The sequence below is a fragment of the Saimiri boliviensis genome, chromosome 18 (assembly GCF_048565385.1).
Source record: "Saimiri boliviensis isolate mSaiBol1 chromosome 18, mSaiBol1.pri, whole genome shotgun sequence".
NCBI classification, from domain to species: domain Eukaryota; kingdom Metazoa; phylum Chordata; class Mammalia; order Primates; family Cebidae; genus Saimiri; species Saimiri boliviensis.
In genome coordinates, this window is record NC_133466.1 from 13,325,057 (window position 1) to 13,350,350 (window position 25,294).

The 25,294-nt window shown below is 45.2% G+C and overlaps 1 long non-coding RNA gene across 1 annotated transcript in view; it reads left to right on the plus strand.

Moving 5' to 3' along the window:
- The window catches only part of LOC141582029 (uncharacterized), a 67,132-nt gene extending 45,108 nt beyond the window's left edge, over positions 1 to 22,024 (plus strand). Inside the window, exon 2 of the long non-coding RNA XR_012514868.1 lies at positions 20,904 to 22,024. This is a non-coding gene — a long non-coding RNA (uncharacterized LOC141582029). The remainder of the gene's footprint in view (positions 1 to 20,903) is intronic.
- The last annotated feature ends 3,270 nt before the right edge of the window (positions 22,025 to 25,294 follow it).

The following is a 25,294-nucleotide window of genomic DNA, read 5'->3' on the forward strand; positions in this document are numbered from 1 at the left end:
CTTTATTCAATGACGGTTTAAGTCATTGTGAACCTTCCATTTAAAGTAAAATACAATATTTTTCTGGGCATGGTGGCTCATGCCTGTAATCCTAGCACTTTGGGAGGTCAATGTGGGTGGATTGCTTGAGGTCAGGAGTTTGATACCAGCCTGGGTAACATGGTAAAACCCCATATCTACTAAAAATGCAGAAATAAGCCAGGCGTAGTAGTGCACACCTGTAGTCCCAGCTACTCAGGAGGCTGAAGCCCGAGAATCTCTGGAACCCAGATGGCAGAGGTTGCAGTGAGCCGAGATTGCACCTTGTACTCCAGCCTAGGCAACAGAGAGAGACTGTCTCAAAATCACAAAACAAAACAAAACAAAACAAAGCAAAACAAAACAAGATTTATCTGACCTCATTGTAGAGAGTTCAACAACATGAAAAATAACATATTCGTAAGTATAATATAAAATGAACCTTTATTTGAAAAATGCTATCTTCAAATTATAATGCTATCTCTACTTGAGTAAGAGCAATGGTAGCATCAATTAAATAACAGTAGCTGAACTAAAAAGAGGTATATCAAAATCACTTTAAAAAGCCAGCACAGGCGGATGTCCTGCTGTGGTTGTGGGTGTTCAGGGCCCCCTGCTGCGAGAGCTGAGTGAAATCTGCAGGAGACCCCAGATCCCTTAGCCTCATGGCACCATCCTCCTCCTTCCTGGAGAACCTGATGATTCCGGGGATCCCCTGGTACTTCTGAGCCTCTGTTCTATGCTTGGAACAGCAGGAACAAAAAGACCTCATGGGAAAGATGAGACTTGAACTTGACATTAGCCAGGATTTTCCTGCTGCGATCATTTTTGTTTTTTCTTAGCTCGTTGAGTTTTCTCTCAGTCAGCAGAACTGCCATCCAGTTTTCTTGTACTGTTTCCTCATAGAAGAGAATCTCCTTTTGATAGAAGAAAGTGGTTCTTTCTCATTCTTCGTCCACGTCTTGGCCCATCTTCTTGAAGAGGTTGTGAATCTGATGTGTGTAATTCACATTTCTATACATGCTGGGAAGTTTCTTCTTAATTTCCAAGCAGGGTGTTTCCTCCTCAGCCATTTTCTCTGCCATTGCACTGCATGTCCTTGATGTAATTTAGGCAGTATTTGAAGCTTCAGCTAAAATTCTATAGCTCATTTTCAAGCTGTGAATTTTCACACTGCCAAAATTCTTCAGTTTGGGGCCTTTTCATTTGTCCTGCAAGCTCTTCATTCATTTTTATTTTCCTCCCACTATTTTCTGCATAGCTCTTTTTCCTTTCCTTCGGGCCTTTCAAAGGACACATTTAAGTCAAATCATCAATGTGACTCTTCAGATTAACTTCTGACCCGTAGATGGGGTGATCTCTATCAACGTCAGGCAAATAGATGGTTTTCAGCATGGTTCAGCCAAGGATTCCAACAGGTTCATTTGATCATTCATGGCTGGTTTCATTTGTGTGTTCGAGGGCTCCAGCATTTGATCCTTTTTATCTCAAATTCTTTGCTTCCATGCTACAGTTTCTTGCTCGAGAAGTTCTGGATTTCACTGCAGACGAGTGTTTTTATTCAAACCGTCCAGTATCCCCTTTGAAGTTGTCCTTTATGTATGTAGTGCTGAATTTCTGACACATATCATTTTCCTTCTCTCTTAAGAAATACAATTCTTTCAAGGCAAGTCCGCTTGAAACAAATTTCCTCAATCTTTATTTGTCTTTAGTCTGAGAAAGTCTTTCTTCCTCCTTCACTTTTGAAGGATAATTTTACTGGGTACAGAAGTCTGAGTTGGTGATTTATTTTTCTTCTTTCAACTCTTTGAATAACTCTCTTCTTGCTTACATGGTTTCTGAAGAGACGTCTGATGTAATTTTTATCTTTCTTCCTCTACAGGTAAGGTGCTCCCCAGAGCCGAGTCTGGCTTGCTTCAGGATTTTCTCTGTGCCTTTAATTTTCTGTAGTTTAAGCAAGAGACGGCTGGGTGGAGAGCTGTGATCTTCTGTACACAGTTTTATGACTACCAGATTTCTGTGGTCTTAAAGTGGGAATTTTCCCACATACACCAAATCATGTCAGGAAATTCTAAATCAGAAAAATAAGAGGTTCCCTCAGCATCTATAAATATTCCCATTTATGTGAACAAGTTCCCAGACCTTTATTTATTTATTTATTTTTTACTGGAAACCTGAGCCAAGGCACTCCACAGCTGTTTTGTCTATCCTTGGGCCCCACAAATAAACGCCTTGAATTATGTGGTGCTTTGGGTTTCAGCGGCACGTTTCACCCAAACGAAACATGTGTGTGCACACATGCTTCTCAAGTGTCCTTCCCCAGGGAGAGGAGGCCATGGAGAGAAGGTCGATGGTGCTGCCTGCGTCAGGGCAAAGGTCAACGTGGCCATGGGGATGGCCGCTTGCAGTCTCTGGACACGTGGGGATGTGCTGCATGCTCCAGCTGTGTGTCAAAGGGACCAAATATCAAGCAAGTTCATGTCTTCATGTCTCACACATCATGGGGGAAGGGGTGGGGTGTGCAGCTCAAACACACAAAGTGAAAGGGCCGGGAAGGGAGTAACACACTGGGCTAGAGTGGTGTTTTCATTGACACCTCCTGTGTGGGGTCCAGGTCCCACCATAGAAGATGTGGAGAGTCCTTGGCCTTGGAGCGACCCTACTCACTTGGCCAGGGTCGACCCAGGCTGCATCTGTCAGCTTCCCTGCCACAGCGGAATTCCGCCTTTCTCACTCCTTGACCCCCCACCGTGTGGAAGGGAAACCTTGGGCTGTGTCCACCCACCATCCTCTGAGGGGCCTGGCAGGCTCCTGAGCCAGGCCAGGGGGTACTTATTTCAACATCTGGACGGGCCTTCTGTAGTTGAGTCCTGTGAACAATGGCAGGATGTTCTTTCAAGGTACCCAGTGACAAGGGCCTCCACCCTCTGGAAAGTCCTGCAAGGAATTAAATCCAGACAAGTCTGTCAAGGGGAGGGGAGCCAGGCCCCTGCCTGTTCCTCTGGACTGCTCCACGAGCACACACACTCACGTGTGTACATGCTCACACACTCATATGTGTACACTCACACACACGTACAGTCACACATATGTGTACACTCATACATGTACATACACTCACATGTGTACATTCACACATGTATACACGGTTGTACAGATGTGTACATTCACACATACACTCACACTTGTGTATGCTCTCATGTACACTCACACATGTATGTTCACACACGTATGCTCACACTCGTGTATACTCTCATGTATGCTCACACTCACATGTATACAGCTGCACACTCACCTGTACAGTCACACACATGCATGCACACTCACATGTATACATGTGCATACCCACACACGTATATGCACAGATGTGTGTGTTCACAAACTCACATGTACACTCACACGTATGTGCATGTTCACACACACGTGTGTATGCTCACACACGTATTTGCACATGCGTATACTCACACACTCACATGTGCCCACACACATGTGGTCAACACACTCATGTGTATGCTCACTCACATACGCTTACACACACATGTGAATTCACTCAACACTCAGAACTCACCTAGACTTATACTTTTGCACATTTTCACACATATGTAGGCACACACATATATACTTACGCATTCATGAACATACACACATGTGCACTGTCGTGTTCACACACACATGCACATAATGCTGAAACACACACACTGTCACATATGTGCATGCTCTCATGCTCACACACATTCACTCACACACACTCACCTCCCTTCCCCGCTGGAGACAGAGCCCCACCTAAAGAGGTCATTGACTCATCTTGAACAAATCCCTGAAAGTCAAACCTCTCCCTCTGCCCTGGCGGGACATAGCAAACAGGTCAATCCCCAGAATGTGAGTCAGGGGAGACCCCCCCCAGGGAGACCACTCTAATTTTCTTGAAGCCACACAAGGGGCTGTCTTGCAGGTGGGCTGTGGAATACCATCTGCTGTTTGGAATGGGCTTCAGCACCAGCTCTGCCCAGCCAGGTCCCATGGGTTGGGGGGCTCCTAGTCTACTGTAAGCCATTGTGAAGGGGGGTTTTCAGGGCAGCCCTGAAATAGTCGCCCCAACCACCCCCTGCTCCCTGCCCCAGTCCTCTTGCGTGTCTCTTGGCCACTCACCAAGGTGATCAGCTTTTTTCCCTCAAAACCCACGTTCCTGGGATCCCAGACTTTCCCACACTTTTCCTGCCTATTCCAGCATCTCAGCTGTGGCTCGCTGTTGTTTGGGAGATCTCAGAGGATGAATTAAACCATTCGTGGCTCCTTTGTTCATTCTCTCATTCAGTAAACACTCACCTAGATGCCTAGGATCCAGGTTCTGCTCTGGGAGCTGAGAATACAGCAGTGAACAAAGCAGAGAGGGCTCTGCTGCCGTGGAGTGGATGTTCCAATTGTAGGGCTGAGTGGAGGAGTAAAACATCAATAAAAGAAGCAGAGATGCCCATTCAGCATGATATTGGCTATGGGCTTGTCATAAATAGCTCTTATTATGTTGAGATATGTTCCATCAATGCCTCTTATTGAGAGTTTTTAGTATGAAGGGATGTTGAATTTTATAGAAGCCCTTTTCTGCATCTGTTAAGATAATCATGTGGTTTTTGTCATTGGTTCTGTTTATGTGATGGATTACGTTTATTGATTTGCATACGTTGAACCAGGCTTGCATCCTAGGGGTAAAGCCGACTTCATCGTGGTGGTTAAGCTTTTTGATGTGCTACTGGATTTGGTTTGCTAGTATTTTATTGAGGATTGTGACATTGATGTTCATCATGGATATTGGCCTGAAATTTTTTTTGTTATTTCTCTGCCAGGTTTTGGTATCAGGATGATGCTGGCCTCTTAAAATGAGTTAGAGAGGAGTCCCTCTTTTTCTATTGTTTGGAATAGTTTCAGAAGGAATGGTACCAGCTTGTCTTTGTACCTCTGGTAGAATTCAGCTGTGAATCTGTCTGGTCCTGGGCTTTTTTTGGTTGGTAGGCTATTAATTACTGCCTGAATTTCAGAATTCGTTATTGGTCTATTTAGGGATTTTACTTCTTCCTGGTTTAGTCTTGGGAGGATGTATGTGTCCAGGAATTTATCCATTTCTTCTAGATTTTCTAGTTTATTTGCATAGGGGTGTTTATAGTATTTTCTGATGGTGGTTGGTATTTCTGTGGGATCAGTGGTGATATCTCCTTTATCATTTTTTATTGTGTCTGTTTGATTCTTCTCTCTTTTCTTCTTTATTAGTCTAGCTAGTGGTCCATCTATTTTGTTAATCTTTTCAATAAATAGCTCATGGATTCATTGTTTTTTTGAAGGTTTTTTTGTGTCTCTATCTCCTTCAGTTCTGTTCTTATCTTAGTTATTTCTTGTCTTCTGCTAGCTTTTAAATTCATTTGCTCTTGTTTCTCTAGTTCTTTCAGTTGTTATGTTAGGGTGTTAATTCTGATTTTTTCCTCACTTTCTCATGTAGGCATTCAGTGCTATAAATTTCCCTCTTAACCCTGCTTTATCTGTGTCCCAGAGATTCTGGTATGTTGTGTCTTTGTTCTCATTGGTTTTCAAAGAACTTATTTATGTCTGCCCTAATTCCGTTATTTACCCAGTAGACATTCAGGAAAAGTTGTTCAGTTTCCATATAGTTGTGTGATTTTGAGTGAGTTTCTTAATCCTGAGTCTTAATTTGACTGCACTGTGGTCTGAGAGAAGGTTTTTTATGATTTCTGTTATTTTGTATTTGCTGAGGAGTGTTTTACTTCCAATTATGTGGTCGATTTTAGAATACGTGCTATGTGGCGCTGAGAATAATGTATATTCTGTTGATTTGGGGTGGAGAATTCCATAAATGTCTATTAGATCCACTTGGTCCAGAGCTAAGTTCAAGTCCTGAATATCCCTGTTAATTTTCTGTCTCATTGATCTGTCTAATATTGACAGCATGGTGTTAAAGTTTTCCACTATTATTGTGTGGGAGTCTAAGTCTCTTTGTAGTCTCTTGTTTTATGAATCTGGGTGCTACTGTATTGGGTGCATATATATTTAGGATAGTTAGCTCTTCTTGTTGCATTGATTCCTTTACCTTTGAAAACTGACACAAGACAAGGATACCCTCTCTCACCACTCCTATTCAACATAGTATTGGGAGTTCTGACCAGGACAATCAGGCAAGAAAAAGAAATAAAGTGTATTCAGATAGGAAGAGAGGAAGTCAAATTGTCTCTATTTGCAGGTGACATGGCTATATATTTAGAATACCGCATCATCTCAGCCCAAAAACTCCTTAAGCTGATAAGCAACTTCAGCAAAGTCTCAGGATATAAAATCAAAGTATAAAAATCACAAGCATTCCTATACACCAACAATAGACAAGCAGAGAGCCAAATCATGAGTGAACTCCCATTCATAATTGCTACAAAGAGAATAAAATACCTAAGAATACAACTAACAAGGGATGCAAAGACCTCTTCAAGGAAAACTACAAACCACTGCTCGAGGAAATAAGAGACAACACAAACAAATGGCGAAACATTCCGTGCTCATGGATAGGAAGAATCAATGTGAAAATGTCCATACTGCCTAAAGTAATTTATATGTTCAATGCTATCCCCATTAAGCTACCAGTGACTTTCTTCGCAGAATTAGAAAAAAGTACTTAAATTGTGTATGGAACCAAAAAAGAGCCCATATAGCCAAGACAATCCTAAACAAAAAGAACAAAATGGAGGCATCATGCTACCAGCCTCCAAACTATACTATAAGGCTACAGTAACCAAATCAGCATGGTACGGGTACCAAAACAGATATATAGACCAATGAAACAGAACAGAGAACTCAGAAACAATACCACACATCTACAATCATCTCATCTTCAACAAACCTTACAAAAACAAGAATGGGGAAAGGATTCCCTATTTAATAAATGATGCTGGGAAAACTGGCTAGCCCTATGCAGAAAACAGAAACTGTACCCTTTCCTTACACCTTATACAAAAATTAACTCAAGATGAATTAAAGACTGAAATGTAAAACACAAAGCCATAAAAACCCTAAAAGAAAATCTAAGCAATACCATTCAGGACATAGGCATGGGCAAAGACTTCATGACTAAAATTCTAAAAGCAATTGCAACAAAAGGCAAAATTGACAGATGGGATCTAATTGAACTAAAGAGCTTTTGCACAGCAAAAGAAACTGTCATCAGAATGAACAAGCAACCTACAGAATGAGATAAAATTTTTGTAGGCTGCCCATCTAGCAAAGATCTAATACACAGAATCTAAAAGGAGCTTAAACAGATTTACAGGAAAAAAACCGACCCCATCAAAAAGTGGGTGAAGGATATGAACAGACATTTCTCAAAAGAAGACATTTATTTGGCCAACAAACATAAAAAAAAAAAAAAGCTCATCAGCACTGGTCATTAGAAAAATGGAAATCCAAACCACAATGAGATATCATCTCATGCCAGTTAGAATGGGGATCATTAAAAAGTCAGGAAACAATAGATGTTAGAGAGGCTGTGGAGAACTAGGAATGCATTTACACTGTTGGTGGGAGTGTAAAGTAGTTCAACTATTGTGGAAGACAGTTTGGTGATTCCTCAAGGATCTGGAACCAGAAATACCATTTGATCCAGCAATCCCGTTACTGAGTATATACCCAGAGGATTATACATCACACTACTATAAAGACACATGCACACATATGTTTATTGTAGCACTATTTACAATAGCAAAGAATTGGAACCAACTCAAATGTCCATCAATGATAGACTGGATAAATAAAATGAGGCACATATGTACACCATGTAATACTATGCAGTCATTAAAAGGAATTAGTTCATGTTTTTTGCAGGCACCTAGATGAAGCTGGAAGCCATCAGTCTCAGCAAATTAACACAGGAACAGAAAACCAAACACTGTATGTTCTCACTTATAAGTGGGAGTCGAACAATGAGAACATATGGGCACAGGGAGGGGAACATCACACACCGGGGCCTGTCAGGAAGTGAGTGGCAAGGGGAGGGAGAGCATTAGGACAAATAACGAATGTGTGCAGGGCCTAAAACCTAGATGACGGGTTGATAGGTGCAGCAAACCACCATGGTACATATATACCTATGTAACAAAACTGTATGTTCTGCACATGTATCCCAGAACTTAAAGTAAAATAAAAATTAAAAAAAAAAAGAAGTGGAGATGAAGCTGAGTGCTGTGGACAGACATAAGTCCCGGAGGAGGCACTGTGCATTGGGGCAGGGGCTTTGGTGAGGGCAGCAGGGCAGGACCTTGGTTTCCTCCCTGCTGAGGTGGGAATCTGCAGAACAGTGCCAGCCTTGTGCTCCCAAGGGACCACTCTGGCTAAATATGTGGCTAATGGCCAGACAAAAGTGGAAGCAGAGAGAACAGCCCAGGAAGAGGATGGCGGTGGCTTGGACCAGGTATTTGGGGCAGAGCTGGTAAGCAAGGGTTGGGCCGTCTGCCCAAGCACTTGACACAGAGGGGCATTGCCTGCCCCAGCCACACGGCTCCTCATGGTCAGGCGTGGACTGCTCCATTTCAGTTCCCAACCTCCCCCTGACATCAGCCCTTTCTCCTGATGTTGTCATTGAGCTGGCTCAGGCTCTTGACTTTGCTGCTCAAGAGATTTTGAAAGTGAGTCAAAAGTGGAAGTAAGTAGTTGATTGCAAAGTGAAAAGTACACTCTGATAGCTGAGTCAAGAGTGGGCTACTTGAGATAATGAGACAGCCCCCCAGTGACACTGGGAGTGCTCCCTTTACGGGAGTCTTACACGATTATTCATGAAGGGCGGGAATGAGCATTGTTGTAAGCATGCTATGAGAGGTCTCCTGGATGCCCTTGCACTATTGCTGTACACGCTAGCACGTACATCCGATGTCTCATTAGCATCTTAAATCTCTACCCAAGGGTGTGTTTTTTAGCATTAAAATAGTCATGGTTCAGCTTAAGGACATTGCTCATGGACTTGCATGCCTGCGCGGGCTTGGGGATTTTTCCCTTTTGCCCCTGCTCCTCTCTGCTCCAGGATGTCCTAACCACGAGCCCCAGATGCAGTTCGTGCACTGTCGGGTGGTTTCTTCTCTCCATCAATTTGGCAAGTTTCCTGTTTCTTCTCAAAGGAGGCTATGACTACCCTCTCCAGCCTACCTCACTGACACTCTGTCTTCTAGCCGCCCTAGTCACTAGGAGAGCAAAGCCTTCCCTCTAAACCCAACTGGATGCGTCTCCCATACCCCAGTCCTTGCCCTGTGGGCCTATGAACTCCAGCCAGACACCAGGGAGGTCTGGTCACTTTTCCACTTCTGTTGCCCAATGGCAGGCCCAGAATTTGTATAGAGGAGAGTCTTGGGGACAACGTCTCATTGGGAGCTGACCTTGAAGCCACTGCGTCTCTATGATGGAGAAAATGCTGGTGGTTCATATCAAAGAAAGGTGGGGGAAGGGTAAAGATGGGTGCCAAAGCCCTTTCCCAAGCTGCCCTGTGGTGCTGTTATTATGAACTCTGCTGCTCACCACCCCTAGACAGAGCAACTTAGGGCTGTGATGTGGCATCACTTTGGAAACCCCAGCCCCTAACTCAGGCCAGGCTCCCAGTAAGCAAAGACATAAAGGATGATTGGACCTCAGAACTGGATTGGCCCTCAGACAAATGTGAAGAGAAGGAAATTGTCCTCATATTCAGACACTACCTTGTATTCCAAACTATAGTCCATCCTCGAGCTCTGAGGTTCATTGCAGTAGAACCCAATTCTAGCCCCTGGGGTCCACTAGGTCTCCCTGTCTTCTCAGACAATATTTTACGTCACGTTAATCTACTGCATGTGCAAAAGCACATCAATCACTCCCATTGCAGCTAGACAGGAATGGTTCTCAAGCCACTAATATCTCCTTCCACAGAGAACCTTTTCTGAAGCTTTCTTTATAAAATAAGATTTAAACTCTCATATGTCTTTGGGGTATATGTGTAGGGGGAGAATGGGAAGGCACACAAGAAATAGTCTGACTGATAAGAGCGTGATTTGACCAGGAATACTTCAGTGATGACCGTCATGTTTCAGAGGATCAGGCCTGAGTTATTTCAGTATGCGTTCAGCTTCTCTGAGCTGAGAGTAAATTTGCAAGACAGATCCAGTCAAAAGCCCAGAGTAAGGTGCAGACACTTAAAATGTGAGCAAGATATATTTAGCTGCTGCTTTTTTTTTTTTTTTTTTTTGAGACAGAGCCTTGCTGTGTCACCCAGGTTGGAGTACTGTGGCTCAGTCTTGGCTCACTGAAACCTCCACCTCCCAGGTTCAAGCGATTCTCCTACCTCAGCCTCCCAAGTAGTTGGGACTACAGTTGCGTGCCACCACACCCAGCTAATTTTTTTTTTTTTTTTTTTTTTTGAGACACTCTCCCTCAGTCACCAGGCGCCAGGCTGGAGTGCAGTGGCATGACCTCGGCTCACTGCAACCTCCACCTCCTGGGTTCAAGCAATTCTCCTGCCTCAGCCTCCCGAGTAGCTGGGACCACAGGCGCACACCACCACGCCCAGCTAATTTTTTTGTATTTTTAGTAGAGACGGAGTTTCACCATGTTGGCCAGGATGGTCTCGATCTCTTGACCTCGTGATCCGCCCGCCTTGGCCTCCCCAAGTGCTGGGATTACAGGCGTGAGCCACTGCACCTGGCCCCAGCTAATTTTTTGTATTTTTAGTAGAGACAGGTGTTTCACCACATTAGCCAGGATGGTCTCAATCTCCTAACTTCATGATCCACCCTCTTTAGCCTCCCAAAGTGCTGGGAGTATAGGTGCAAGCCACCACGCCCAGCCCACATTTGGCTTCTTTATGAAGGCTATTGCTGAAGCTCGATCACGTCAAGCAATCAGTTTTGAATTATACACTTTAATCCAATTAAACTTACATAGCTTGCAAGATACCCTGTTAGGTGCTAGAGAGGGATGGTGAAGTCCCCACCCTTGAAGGATTAGTAATTGGGTTGAGAGTCAGATGCCCCACAGCAAGCTCTAATGCAAGACAAATTAAGCAACAAAAGGGCACCCCTCGAAATGACTAGAAGCATACAGAGGACCCAGGTGGACCTCATGGAGGTGGTGGCACTTGAGCTGGCCTTTGAAGGAAGATGAGATCATGCTCAGGTAAAGGTGCGGTGGAGGTCACTGCAGATGGAACCAGCCTGTGAAGTCAGAACCTATGCTGATGGATGTTCCACTGTGAAGGCTCAAAAGGGGGGGCCAATTGTTTGGGGAGGGAGGGTGGAAAAGAAAGGCATTATCAGGTGATGTTAAGGGGATATCTGCAGAAAGGCAGGCATGGGTGGCTCAAAGGGGTCCAGCAATTTTTTTGTGTCGTGTGGACCCTGGAGAAGATGAGAGACAACTCTGATCCTCCAACCTCCAAGGTGGATGTAACAGCCTTCAGCATCTCACATCTGTGCTCACTTTCCTTTCTCTATTACTTCACTTAACAGAGGGCCCCTCTTTTATCTTCCCAAGCCCATTTAGCATCTGATGTTCCGAGTTTAATAAGAAAAACCCAGAATCATATAGAAAAACCTTCCCCGAACTAGGAGGGAGCCAAGAGACCACAGAATGACTCGGACAAGTCCAGCTTAGTGAGTAGATAGATGAGTTTATTAGAACTTACCTGTGAGGCTCTCCTGGATGGCAGCACAATAGCTTTAGAGATCTGCACTGCCTCCCATCCTTAAACTAATTTTCTGGCTTTTTGCCTGCTGTGTGTTTGATGGGACTGTTTTCCTTGATGGGTTCTCAGATACTCTACAGGATGTGGAGGCTATCAGGGAAGTCTGCTCTTCGGCTGGGCACAATGACTTTGGCTCATCGCTAGGCCTTCAGGGTTCAGGCAGTGGACCTATACCCTTAAGCAACCTGGTGGGGGGCCTGCCATACTACACAGACAAATATGGGGTAACCTGGTTGTTGGCTTTGCCCAGTCCTGTCTGGGTGGCACTAGGAACCCACTGTCTCTGTCGGGGTTAACTTCCTCATGTGTCTGTCAGTGATGGCAATATCTGCTTCCAGGGACTGTTGTGAGTGTTAAATGAAGCAATGCATATAAAGAGACAAATAGTATATACACAATAATTGGTGGCTGCCATTGTATCAGCCTGCACATACACCAGCCACGGGCAGAACAACCTAACAACCAGCCAGGCAAGGGACTGTCACTCAACAGCTCTGTATCAATGCAGGCTTCCATGGTGGTTGATCACAAGCACTTGAAGCATAACCAGTGGTTTCTCTGTGTGGTCTGGCTGTTGCTAATAACAACCAGTTTATTAACAAGGCTGATGCTGGCCTCTGGGCTTTGGCAAACCCTTTTGGTCAAAGCATGAATCAACTCGGCAACCATAACAAACTACTCATATACTGAGAGAACCCACTCATCCCTTTATCACTCTGTTCTTGACACAGTGTACTTTACTACGACGTTATCAAAAGCAGCCTCAACTTGGCTTTCTCATAGAAAGCAACTCCCCACCCCCGAAAAAGGCAATTTCTGTGACGGCAAAAGAGCAGAGTGTATTTTATGGGTGGCACGAAATGGATAGAAGAGGGTCAGGAAGACCTAATCTTGGGACACGGTGTGGCAGATACCATTGGCTGAATCATCAGCAGTCATTCCATTTAATTTCCTGCAAAAGTAAAAAAATTAAAAATGTATTTTGCAGGAAAGTGGGTGGGCATATAAAAACACTGTGCCCTAGAGAATGAGTCATAATTGGCCAAGCCTATCTTGCAATCACCTTCCCTTTGGTTAGTGATTGGCCTAGAAGTGAGCATGTGACACACCGCCGGCCAATGAGAAATACGGGGCATCTGCTGCGGCCCTTCTGGGAAAGATACTTCATTCCCAATCAAGAGTGAGGCTGAGTAAGGACCCCTTTTAGGCACCTACTTTCTGTCTTTTATCTAGTCATTTGCGGGAGATTCCTGGTCCCATATTGCAAGCTCACAAAGAACAGGGATAATGTCTTAGTCACGCTTTTTTCCTTCCAGTTCCTGGTTCAGGTAAGATGTTTAAATATTGAATTACGCACAGGTATTTGATACGTATTTGTTGTTTGAATAAAATTGCTTCACAGTAATGGTTCTCAACCATGGGTGGTTCCCCACCTCCACCGCCCCAGGGACATCTGACAATGTCTGGAGACATTTTTGGTTGTCATGAGTGGCTGGGTGGAGTGGGTGCTACTGGCACCTAGTAGGTAGAGGCCAGGGATGCAGCTTAGCATCTTACAAGTCATAGAATAGCCCCACTCCAAAGAATTATCAAATCCAGAATGTCAATGTACCAACGTTGAAAATCCCCCCTCCAGACAACCAAATAGGAATGCATTCTCTAGATTCTTTGTGCTAAGGCTGAAAGAAATGTTTGAACATTTTTTAAGGGTTGAATTGTAAGACACTAAACCCAGGATCACCTTAGCTGATTAACAAACATACATCAGCTGTTCTCTGTCAATAGGGAAAACCCTGCGTAGCTAGTCTATGCTTCCTCAGCGCACTGGGAGCAGCTCACGGTAAGAAGCTCCAAAGTGATTCTTCAATAAAGAGGTGGGGAGAGCCTCCCAGCCTCAGGGTCACGTTCTGTAGCTTACAGGTGCAGTGAGTCCTGGTAGCCACACTTCCAGATCACATGGGGGGATATTCACTGAGGGCTATGGTGGGAACTAAAATCCTTCCCTCTGTTTCTCAGAAGAATGACCTCGTAACCGATGAAGGGCAGCCTGTGAGGAACACACCTCGTGTGACTTTGGAGGCAGGGAGGGCCCAGAAGAACACATTGGGGTGACTGTCTCTGGCCAAGGCTGTTGGGCAGTGACTTGGGGGCTGCTTGAAGATGATCAGAAGATGGCTGGTCTGGTCATGCTGAACAGGATGGAGGCCCAGCCCCCGCCAATGGACAGAGTCCTCCCTGGGCCTTGAAGATGACGGGTCTGGTTGCCTGCCCCTCCCAGCCTCTCACCCCAGCCACCTTGTAGGGCATTTTGTTTTCTTTTCACCTCCAGAAAAGCAGCCCTTGCTGTTTCTTCTGCGTGATTTCACAGTCTCGCTTGATTAGCGAGCCTCTATCTCGGCCCTTCTGGAAAATGCAAACCTGCTTGTACAATACGAGCACAATTCCTTCTGGAAGCACGGTTTCTGTGGGCTGCCTCCTTCCTCTCCCACCAGTTGGCCAGTACAAGTCTAGCTCACAAGCAGGGTGTTTGCACGCATCATGAGCATGGTGGGGCTGTCTCTTCCCCACCCCTCCCCCACCCGCCCCCGTGTTGAATCCTCACTTTTAGTTCCAGGAGCACTTTGGCCAACAAAGATTGTCTCTGGTTTGTCATTTTCCAAACTAAGTCCGGGACCTCCCTGGATGATGATGAGATGCAGGAGGAAGAGGGTGCAGGGGTGCTCACCCTGCACAAGCGGACAGGAAAACTCATGTGCCCTCTAGAGAAGGCCCTGGAGGTTTCTGGGCTGTCTGGTGAGTTTTCATTTAGGATTTTAGAAACAGATGCTGAGCTCGGGTAAAAGTCTGGAATAGCAGACGTCCATCTTAACAGCCTTCACCTCTCCATGTCTTATCCAAAGTCTGGGGCCCACTGCTTCCATGCTACAAGCCCTGCTCAGTCTGAGACACAGGAGACCTAATAAATGCGTGCAAACTGAGGCACTAATGACATCATGCTACTTTTCAAAGATTTTAAAAGCAGCAAGGGGCCTGTAAAAATGCTATCCTAGACTCTGCCATCAGAGTGGAAACAGTTCTGTTTAGGGTCTTGGGAAATGTTCCCCAACTATCATTCTCTGGGTTCTCTGTTCATCAAACCTCCAGCTTCCTTTCACACATCCTAACTTCTCACACACAAAATTGGAAACTCCAACATCTGTAGCATCAGACAGGACAAGGTCTTCCTTGTACATTTTGGGGGTGAGGGGAGCAGGGAAACAATTGTTAGGAGTATCTTTTGAACAATTCTGCTTCAGCTGCACATGACACTGAGCAGTGCTTACCCCTGCAAGGAGGAAAGTGCATGAGAGAGAAAACTCTTTATTTCCTGGGGCTCAGTGGCCACCACCAGCAGCAGCAGCTTTGGCCACATGCTGGAGCCCATCAGCTCCAGAAGGACCAGTTAGTGAAAGCTCTGTGGCTATCATCCAAGCACTACGGACCAAGGATACACATGTATGCGTGCATACCTCACAGGGGGCTAGCACTACAAGCAATACAGCAGAATGGGAAGAAAAGGGTAATCTGAGTGAATGACCCAGAAGAACCTCATGCAAATTTAGCAGTCTATCTCCAGAGATTACTCTAGGTCATCCACAGAAAGAATAAGAAGGAGCAAGTTCTCTGTAGCTACAAGGGGCTTAGTTGTACAGCCAATGGAGGGGAGCGTGTTTGGGCTCATGAAGGCCTGGGTGTTCAGAACTCTTTCCCTGGGAATATGGGCCTCTGGATATGCTATGATACATGGTCATGCAGGTGATTTCCATCTGCCTTCCTGCCTTTGGCACTAAGCCCTGCAGGGTGGGCCTGACCCACATAAACTTCATCACCAGCCTCCCTCTATGCTGGCTTCCAGTGGAAGGCACCAGCACAGTAGGGGAAGCAGATGAAGGATAAAGGAGAGAGCTCCAGATATTTATTTTCCAAGCTCCTTTTCTGTTGAGTTGCTTAAAGTTGGCTGTGTCAAGCCAGCAGATGACACAGCCCCTTTCAGGTAGCCCTTGCTATTCCGCTGCCCTCTTTGATTGGGTGACCACTTCTGCTCTTTACTTCCCCAGGAAAGGGGTGTATACTAGTCCATTTGCCTTGCTACAAAGAAATACCTGAGTCTGGGTCATTTATAAAGAAAAGAAGTGTATTTGGCTCATGGTTCTGGAGACTGTAGAGGAAGTAGTGCTGGCATCTGCTTATGGTGAGGGGCTCAGGAAGATTGCAATCATAACAGAAGGTGAAGGGGAGCCGGCCTGTCTCATGGTGAGAGAGGGAGCAAGAGAGGGGGAGGAGGTGCCATGCTGTTTTAAATGACCAGATCTCTCATGAACTCATAGATTAAGTACTCACTCATTACTGCTGTAAAGACAGCACCAAACTACTTGTGACCCAAATACCCACCAACAGACACCACCTCCAACATTGGAGATCACATTTCAACATGAGATTTGGAGGGGACAAACACCCACCCATATCAGGCTGGTAACAACACTGTGCTGTTGCTGGCCCCTGGCCTCTGCACTGTCTTTCATGGTTTTTCTAAACCAGCCCACATCTTTGTCAATAGAAAAAAAAAAATCCCTCAGTTTGAGTATGCCTGTACCAGGACCTAGACAGAGTGGACCAGGATGGAGTGGACCTGGATAGAGTGGACCTGGATAGAGTGGACCTGGATAGAGTGGACCTGGATGGAGTGGGCCTGGATGGAGTGGGCCTGGATGGAGGAAATGAGCCTCTGGAATTCTAGCTGGGTCTATGGAGCCTGATGTGAACCATCAAGGTTATTAAATTAACATGGTATTTTCATACTTCTGGCTCATTTCCACCCATCACCTGACACTGAACTAGCCAGCAAGACCTCATCTCATTCATTCTTGTTTTGCCCCAAGAATTAACAAGCCACGCCTATTTCAGAAACTGCCCCAGTGTGTATCCTCTCTAACAGCCAGAGGGTAGAACTTCGACTTCTTCCATGTGAAGCAGGAATCTTCTGTCTCTTATTGTAGAGGAAGGGGAAAGATTTTTCAAGAGAGAATGACGGAGTCTGTTAAAATATTGTATTTCATTCCTGGGAGAGTATATTCCTAACAGTTATGTGTCCTTGAAGTTATCACTACCCCAGAAGACATTGTCTTTCTGTACTCACTGGAATGGAGGCTCCCTAAGGGCAGAGATGTTTGTGTTGTTCATTTCTATATCAAAAGTGCTTAGTACAGCGCCTGGTGCATAGTGGCTGTTTTCTGTGTGTATGTATGTATGTATGTATCTGTGTGTGTGTGTGTGTGTGTGTATGTGTGTGTGTGTGTGTGTGTGTGACAGAGAGAGAGAGAGAGAGAGAGAGGGAAAGAGAGAGGAGGAGCAGGAAGAAAGGGAGAGAGACAGATGGGTGGATGAATGGATAGAAAGATAATTCAGTTGGAATAATGCAGGGGTTAGGAGCACTGACCATCAGTCAGTGAAAAACCCCAGTATAACTTTTGACTCCCCTCCCCAAAACTTAACTTCTAATAGCCTACTGTTGACTGAAAGCCCTGCCAATAACACATCTTATATTATATGCATTATATCCTATATTCTTACAATAAATAAACTATTGAAAGGAAAATGTTATTAATACAATCATGAGAAAGAGAAAATATATTTACCATTGATTCAGTGGAAGTGGAGCATCATAAAGGTCTTCATCATCATTGTCTTCTGGTTATGTGGGCTGAGGAGGAGGAGGAAGAGGAGGGGTTGGTCTTGCTGCCTCAGGGGTGGCAAAGGCAGAAGAAAATTCATGTAGAACTGGACCTGCACAGTTCAAATCGTGTCATTCAAGGGTCAACTGTGCATGTAATCAGGCCTGTCCCTTAGTCTGAGAAGAGGTTTGAGGTATTTCGGGGCCCCAACATCTCACAAGATGTAAGAGTCAGAGCACACCTGATAAATGGAAATCCAGAGGGATGTGGCCAGTGCTGCCAGGGACACCAGCCTGCTCCATATGGCCCCTGGTCAGTGATGGTGGTGACCAGCCTGGGCTGAGAGATGTGAGAATAGGGAGGTCACTGACCCTGTGCTCGGGCAGCCAGGTTGAATTCCTTGGCGGTTCTCAAATTCTGGGTGCATAGCAGACACCTTAGGGAGAGGGTCTTATTTAAAATGTTGACTCCCATGATCTACCCACAAAGAGCCTGAACTGGTCTAGGGTTTGCCCAGGACCTACATTGAAACAATCATCCTTGTGTTGTTTAGAAGCAGGTGGTCCCTGGACCATATCTTGAGAAACGTGGCCCTAGAGGACAGAGAAAACTGTTCTTTGAGGTAGGGACCCCAGAAAAAGTGCTGTCCTCCAAGTAGTTGCAAAGAGCTAAGAGGGGTCTGCAGGCAAGCCCACCTGAGAAAACCACCCAGCCCCAAGGGCACCTGAAGATGGGCACTGTCACTCGGTGGCATAAGCCCAGGTACAGCTGTGCAGAGCAGTGAGCATGGAGGGAAAGGAAGCAGAGTAGCTATGAGTTAAGGGAGCAGTGCTCCCTACTGTCCCAGGATCTCATCAGTGTCTGCCTCATGGTCAGCCCCCGGTAAACATCTGTTAAATGACTGTGACCCATGAGGAGGGATGACTGATGATTTAGTAAAAAACACATATTTTAATTTGTTTTAGAAATTCACAGCCTTGACTGCCTCTTGAAACCTCCTGGGGAGTGTTAAAAATCTTGTTGCATGAGTTCCAACCCTAGAGATTTCAATTTAATTGGTCTAGGGCATGGCCTGGGCATGGTTTTTGTTTTGTTTTGTATCGTTTTGTTTTAAAACTCCCCAGTGTATCTTATGTGTAGTCAAACTGAGAACCACAGCTTTAGCTGTTGGTGAACTTGTATATATTAAGTTGGGCTGTATAAAATTGGCCTACAAAAACGGCAGTTTTATATGGTTAGACTTGATACTGCCTTTGAAAGGTTGGCTTTTCTTCTCTTTAATTCATTTCTGTGTTCAGTTGTTGAAGTAAAAACACCTGAAACCAAACAAAGCCCAGGTGGTTCTGGTTTGTGAGGCTGAATGAGATACATCTGAAGATGAGCTGGTCCCAGCTCAGGCAGGGCAGGGAAACTCTCCCTCCTGGGAGGAGTGACCCTTGTCATTGGAGACTCTGAGATGCTTGCTCTTCACTGGGTCCAAGTCACGAACCTATTCTGTGCCTGAGAGCAGACAAAAGGTGTTAGTATGAACCTGCTTTCCTAATTCACCTTCTAACGTAGGAAAGGTTTAACTGCATGCATGTGCAAGATGCTCTGAAATACATGATGGTAAGTGCTCTGCCAAACATTTTCACTTCTTCATTGACAACTGAAAATCTGGCCCCAGTGGGGATCCATGCAAGCAAATGAGGGAAGGGAAGGGGATGATGGAGAATTAGTCATAAGGGAAACACTAAGCTTTATCGTTTTCTTCCCTTTCCTATTTGTCTCTTGCTTTGGAACATGCAGCGTGGGAGCTATTCATCCACAGGACTCTCACTTCCGACACCAACTGCAAAGTTCAAGGGATCATAATACCCATCCTGAGGCTCCATAATTCATGAGGACTCACAGAGTCCACTGAAAGCTGTTATCCTCACAGTTATGGTTTATTCTAAGAAAAGGACGCAGAGTCAGCCAAGGGAAGAGGAGTATAGGGTGAAGCCTAGGAGAGTTCCCAGTGTGCAGCTTCCATTAACCTCTCCCATGGAGCTGAGAGTGTCACTCTCCCAGCATGGGTGTGTGACAAAGTGTTGCCAACCAGGGAGGCTTTCCTGAGCCTTGATCTCTAGAGCCATCACTTAAACTTGGTTGGCTGCCCACATGGCTGACCTCAGTCTACAGCCCCTCCAGAAATCAACAAATATCACATGGCCCGAAGCTCCCACCCTATGGAACATTTTTGATGTTGCTCAAAACTTCCAGGCAAACAAAGACACACCATGACATGAAATCCCAAGAGCTTAGACATCATCTCCCAGGAGCTGATGGCAAAGGCCAGATCTCTCTTTGAGCTAGGTTCAAGATTTTACTACACGAAAGGTGAGATTTCTCTTTCTCCCTTCAGAGGAGTCTCATCCAGTTCTCTTCACTGAGCCTTACTCATCTGGATGTACTCAATTCCTCAGCCTATTTGTCTTTTTTAGATCAGATCCCACCTCCAAACCCTAATCTAGGTAAGCCCTGGGTCTTTGGGACCTACCAGTGATGTGGGCAGAGGCTGAGGAGAACTGTAATGTGTGCACTCTGACAAAACCTTCAGTGCAGGTGATGTCTAGATGTCTTAAGTATAAGCCAATTCTGATTCACTTTTTTTTTTTTTGGTAAATCTTGGAAATTTGTCACCTTCACTAAAGTGAAGTTACAACATGAATTTGTCATATTAATTGAGGATATTCAATTCTACAATAGGAGACAGGAAAACAAATGGGTTGTATAAAACTGAAAAGGCGAAGTGCAGAGAATGAGTAAAAAAGTAGCTTGTAAGGTGAGCACAAGCCACAGAACATTTCAAGTACAGATAAGAAGTTAGTGACATGTAAGGGATGTGTGTGATTTAAAAAAAAAAAAAATGGAGTAGCAAGAGCAATTATAGATGGAAAAGGATGGAAAGACCAAGTTACAAGGCAAGGGGTCATGCAATCTCTAAGCTGATGGTTTTGTCATCTTTTACTGGTCACCCATTGGTAATGCTCAGTATGTCCCACTCAAGATCTCACATGCTCTGTCCAAGGAATACAGATAAGATCCATAACTGTTCAGTGAGCTAGTTGGCAAACTCCAGGAGTGCCCCTTTATCCGCAAGAGATATGTTTCCAGGCCCCCAGTGGATGCCTAACCCTCAGAGAGTACCCCATTGCCATCGGTCAAGACACATGTCTGTTCATGTCTTCCCCCCACAAATTTAATATATTTCCCATCTTAACTGAGCATTGTCATCATGCACTGTGACCACGACTTTTGCAGTTTAAGGTGAAAGAGCAAGGCTAGCACACACTTTTCCTTTCTTCACAATTTCATGGATAGAAGATTTATCTTTACCACAGATCTTAGCAATCTCAGCCTGTGATCTTTTTTTATGAAGTCAAGAACTTTCACTTTCTCACTTGTAGGTAGCATTTGACGGCTTCTCTTTGGCATATCTGAACTGCCAGCCACTACGCTTATGCTTTGGGGCATTATGAAGTCAAATAAAGGTGACCTGAAGACAAGCACTGCAATACCTCAGTGGATCTGATCATCGAGATGACTCCCAAGCATCTACAGTGCGAAGATGCAGGCCAAAGGGAGGATTCACATCTCAGGTGGGATGGAGCTGAACAGTGCAAGATTTCATCACGCCAGTCAGAATGGCACATGATTTAAAACCTATATATTGTTTATTTCTGGAATTTTCCATTAAGTATTTCATTTCCATTCAATATTTACAGACCATAGGTAAATGGAACTGCCAAGAAGGAAAACCTGAGATAAGGGGGAAACTGCTATGCTGCTGTGACCACGTGTAATTGCTCCTGCATCTCTCATGTAAAACAAGCAAGTGATGATGCCAAGCACCTCTGCCTGCTGAGTCGCTGTTCAACATTCCTTGGGGGAGGTAGACGCAGACAACAGAGAAGTAGGATGCATGAGCATCACCTAACTCCAGATGCAGGTGGATGGTCTTTCCACCCCACCTCTGCACTGTACTAAGTGTGGCTACCTGTGATGGTTAATATTGAGTGTCAACTTGACTGGACTGAAGGATGCAAAGTATTGATCCTGGGTGTGTCTGTGAGGGTGTTGCCAAAGGAGATTAATGTTTGAGTCAGTGGGCTGGGAAAGGCAGGCTCACCCTTAATCTGGGTGGGCACCATCTAATCAGCAGCTAACGTGGCCAGGATAAAAAGCAGGCAGAAGAAAGCTAAAAGACTAGACTGGCTTAGTGTCCCAGCCTGTATCTTTCTCCTGTGCTGAATGCTTCCTGCCCTTGAACAACAAACTCCAAGTTCTTCAGCTTTGGGACATGGACTGGCTTTCTTGCTCCTCAGCTTGCAGATGGCCTATTTTGGGACCTTCTGATTGTGTGAGTTAATACTCCTTAATAAACTCCCCTTTATATATATCTCTATCCTATTAATTCTGTCCCTCTAGAGAACCCTGACTAATGCACTACCTAACCCATCCCTGTCCCCTTGCTTCTTGTGGTGTGTTTCATGTTGATGTAATAAACCATGAGATTTGAGCATCTTAATTGGGTCTGTGTACTTTCTGTTTTGGGACCACCAGAATTGTTTTCAGGGTAGTATACTTGGAGGCTTCCACTGGATCATGGTATTTCCTGTGGGATGGCAGCAAGAATTAAGTGTTACAATCTATTTTAAAAGCAAACTTGACATCCAACTCAGGGATGAACCCAGCTATCGTAACCTTTAAGAAGGAAAGAGGAAAGTGGGCGAGGCTCCCGCGGTAGCATCTGCTCCCTCACAGACCCGAAAGGAGACTGAATGTTCATGCAAATGTCAAACCAGAGACAACCCTTGGCCTTAGCAATTCCTAAGCAAAAGGAAGATTCAGAATGCCAGCGTCTGATTAGTTTGCTTATCCCAAACTATACTACCAATACTTTACTTTTTAAATGAGACAGGGACGCTGGAACCATGTATGCTTTGTCTTTAGAGGAAGTTTCACCTGAGAGGAGGTCTTCGCCCTTTACCTGGAATGATTAACTGGAATGATTAAAGGCAAGACAAATTATTAGAGGAACCGTTTCTCAGCCTTTTGACTAAGATCAAGTATAGTAAATTATTATAGGAGAAGAGGGACTTATCCTAAGAAACTTGACATGGCCTTTGAGGGGAAACAGGAGTGGGGTGGAGGGAATCTTGGGAAAGAAAAGTGATGGGGGCTGGAGCAGGACTTGAGAACAGTGCTCCCCACCTAGCTTCACCTCTCCCCTTCCTTCCCTGCTATGTACTTCTTCTCTTTCCATGAATAATTCTCCATAATTCTAAAATGATTCTAGGAGAGAGTTAAGAAAACAGATGTGGGTTGAAGGCCCTGGAAGAATTACAAATGGCTAAAAAACATACAATGTTCAACCTCACAAGTAACTCCAGATATAGAAATGGAAAACATGATTCCTTCCTTGGGAGTGTTTTGAACAACAGAGGGATATGGTTTTCGCTGTTACCAAATAAGGAGACCCTTAAGCCTAGAGTTTGCTGGGTCTGCCTCCAGATGTAAACGATTCTGATTTGGGGATGTTTTAATGATAGCGAAATAATATGATACCAAGAAAAGTTGCAGGTATTTGGGAATTCAATAAAAGCACAGTAGCTGGGATCTATGGAAATCATAATTCATGGCAATTTTGCGAGACAACTGTGCTTTCTCTTTGCCATTGGTCATTTGGAGATTTTATTTGGTGAAATCAAAGCTGACAACAGCACTGAATTTTGTAGGAGGAAATTATCCAGCCTCTGTGTTGCTCAGCCTCTCCCGCTCTCTACTGGCCCAGGCAGCCCTGAGCCTGAGTCTGAATAACAGAACTAATAAGCTGTCAAAACCTACGTACCTTCCTTGTTAGCAGCTCTTCCTCCGTCCCTGTACAAAGAAAATTGGGATCTGGAGGTACAGCGAAGAGGCTGGGTTTCCTCTGAAATGACAGCTTAGCATCATCTAAGAACAAGAATATGCAAGATGAAATGTCCTCATGTCCCTTTCACCCTTCATTTGTTGAAGGACAGATTTTATTCCATATGCTGGAATGAATTTTCTATTCCTGTTTTTTCTCGACTTCCTCGGATTCCACTAAGAAAGAGGAAGTGGTTAAGAAAAGAAGTTTTTGTGTTGCAGAAACACCATAAGGCATTGTTCTTGGGCTTTGATCTATCCACATCCTACCTCCCAAAGCGGCAGTTCTACAAAATATCAGGGTTGCAGGATAAGAGAGGGCCACCTCTCCCCAGGGAATCAGGCCAATCCCTTGGAAAGTTTCGCAATAGTTCCAAATGGTGAAGAGGAGAAAATTACTGTGTTGTGATCATTAAGGATTCTCCAACCCTGTTCTGGGCAGAATGCATGCAGGAAGGTTTGGTAGGATTTCACTGGCCACCAGCATCGTGACCATCAGGGCAGTTCACCAAAACAGTTAAATCAAAGAGCAAGACGATGTGAAACAGAAATACCGCAAAACCTCCTAGCTTGGGCCTCTTTTATAAACTGGTCTAACTTGTTACAGTGGTACGTTTGGCCTCAAGCCTTTGAAACTAGCAAGCGGGGGTTTACAGCCAGCAGGAAGGACCGCAAATACAGGCTTTGCCTTAAAATTCCTGGTTGTGTCCACCCAGGAGCTGTTGGCACCACATGGATGGGGCCGGCTGGGAGCCAGAGCGTCATGCCTGTTCCCAGTTGCAGATTATAATGTCTATGCAGCTGCCTTTCATTCACAGCTTCCCTGAGTGGTGCCAAAGTAAATTCCTCCAGGAATAGCCCCACAGTCACAATGAAGAGGGGCAAGGCCCAGGATGCCCCCAACACTCTTACTCCTGGCTGCGAACGTGCTGCCATCAGCAGCCAGAGAGAGAGGTCAGGCAGTAGAAAATCTCGGAGGCCCTGGAAACTCCCTAAGCTTCTCCACAGCAGTGCTGGGCTCATCTGTTGCAGCCAAGGTGAGGGTCCCACGTCATCCATATGGGCATAGAAGCATTAACCTGATTCCAGGGGCAGGATGATCACTCAGAAAAGCTGCCTTCTAGGCTCCTGTGACTTGATAGTGTGTCTCTGACTCACCTTCTTGGGGATTTCAGTGCTAAAACTGGGAAAGGCCTGGGTAAACTGGGATGTGGTGGTCACCCTACCTACAGGACCCCTTGCCCTGTATCTCCCTATAAAACCTCAGGTGGGAACCCTGCAAGCCCGTATTCCACCCTGGGAAGACCAGCATGCTGTGCATTGCCTCCAAGGAGCATCACACAGCCTGGGCACTTCCAACTCTATGTCTTTTGCAGATGAAGCAGCTCTATCAGCAGGTGTCTGAAGAAGGTCGCAGGTGCAAGCAGGTAGAAGGAAAACACGCAGAAGCTGGGGGGTGCACACACCAAAGAGGTTAAAGGGATCCCCGGAGGTCTGTGCAGAGCACCAGGAGTGTCCTGGGGTGCTCTTATCGTCCCATCATCCAGATGAGCAAAGTGAGGTACAGGGAGATTAAGTAACTTGTCCAACATTAAAGAGTTTTGAGCCGGGCACAGTGGCTCACGCCTGAAATCCCAGCACTTTGGGAGGCCAAGGCAGGTGGATCATGAGGTTAGGAGTTTGAGACCAGCCTGGCCAACACGGTGAAACCCCGCTTCTACTAAAAATACAAAAATTAGCCGGGTGTGGTGGTGTGCACCTGTAATCCCAGCTACTCAGGAGGCTGAGGCAGGAAAATTGCTTGAATCCGGGAGGTGGAGGTTGCAGTGAGCCAAGATCGTGCCACTGCACTCCAGCCTGGGCGGCAGGGTAAGACTTTGTCTCAAAA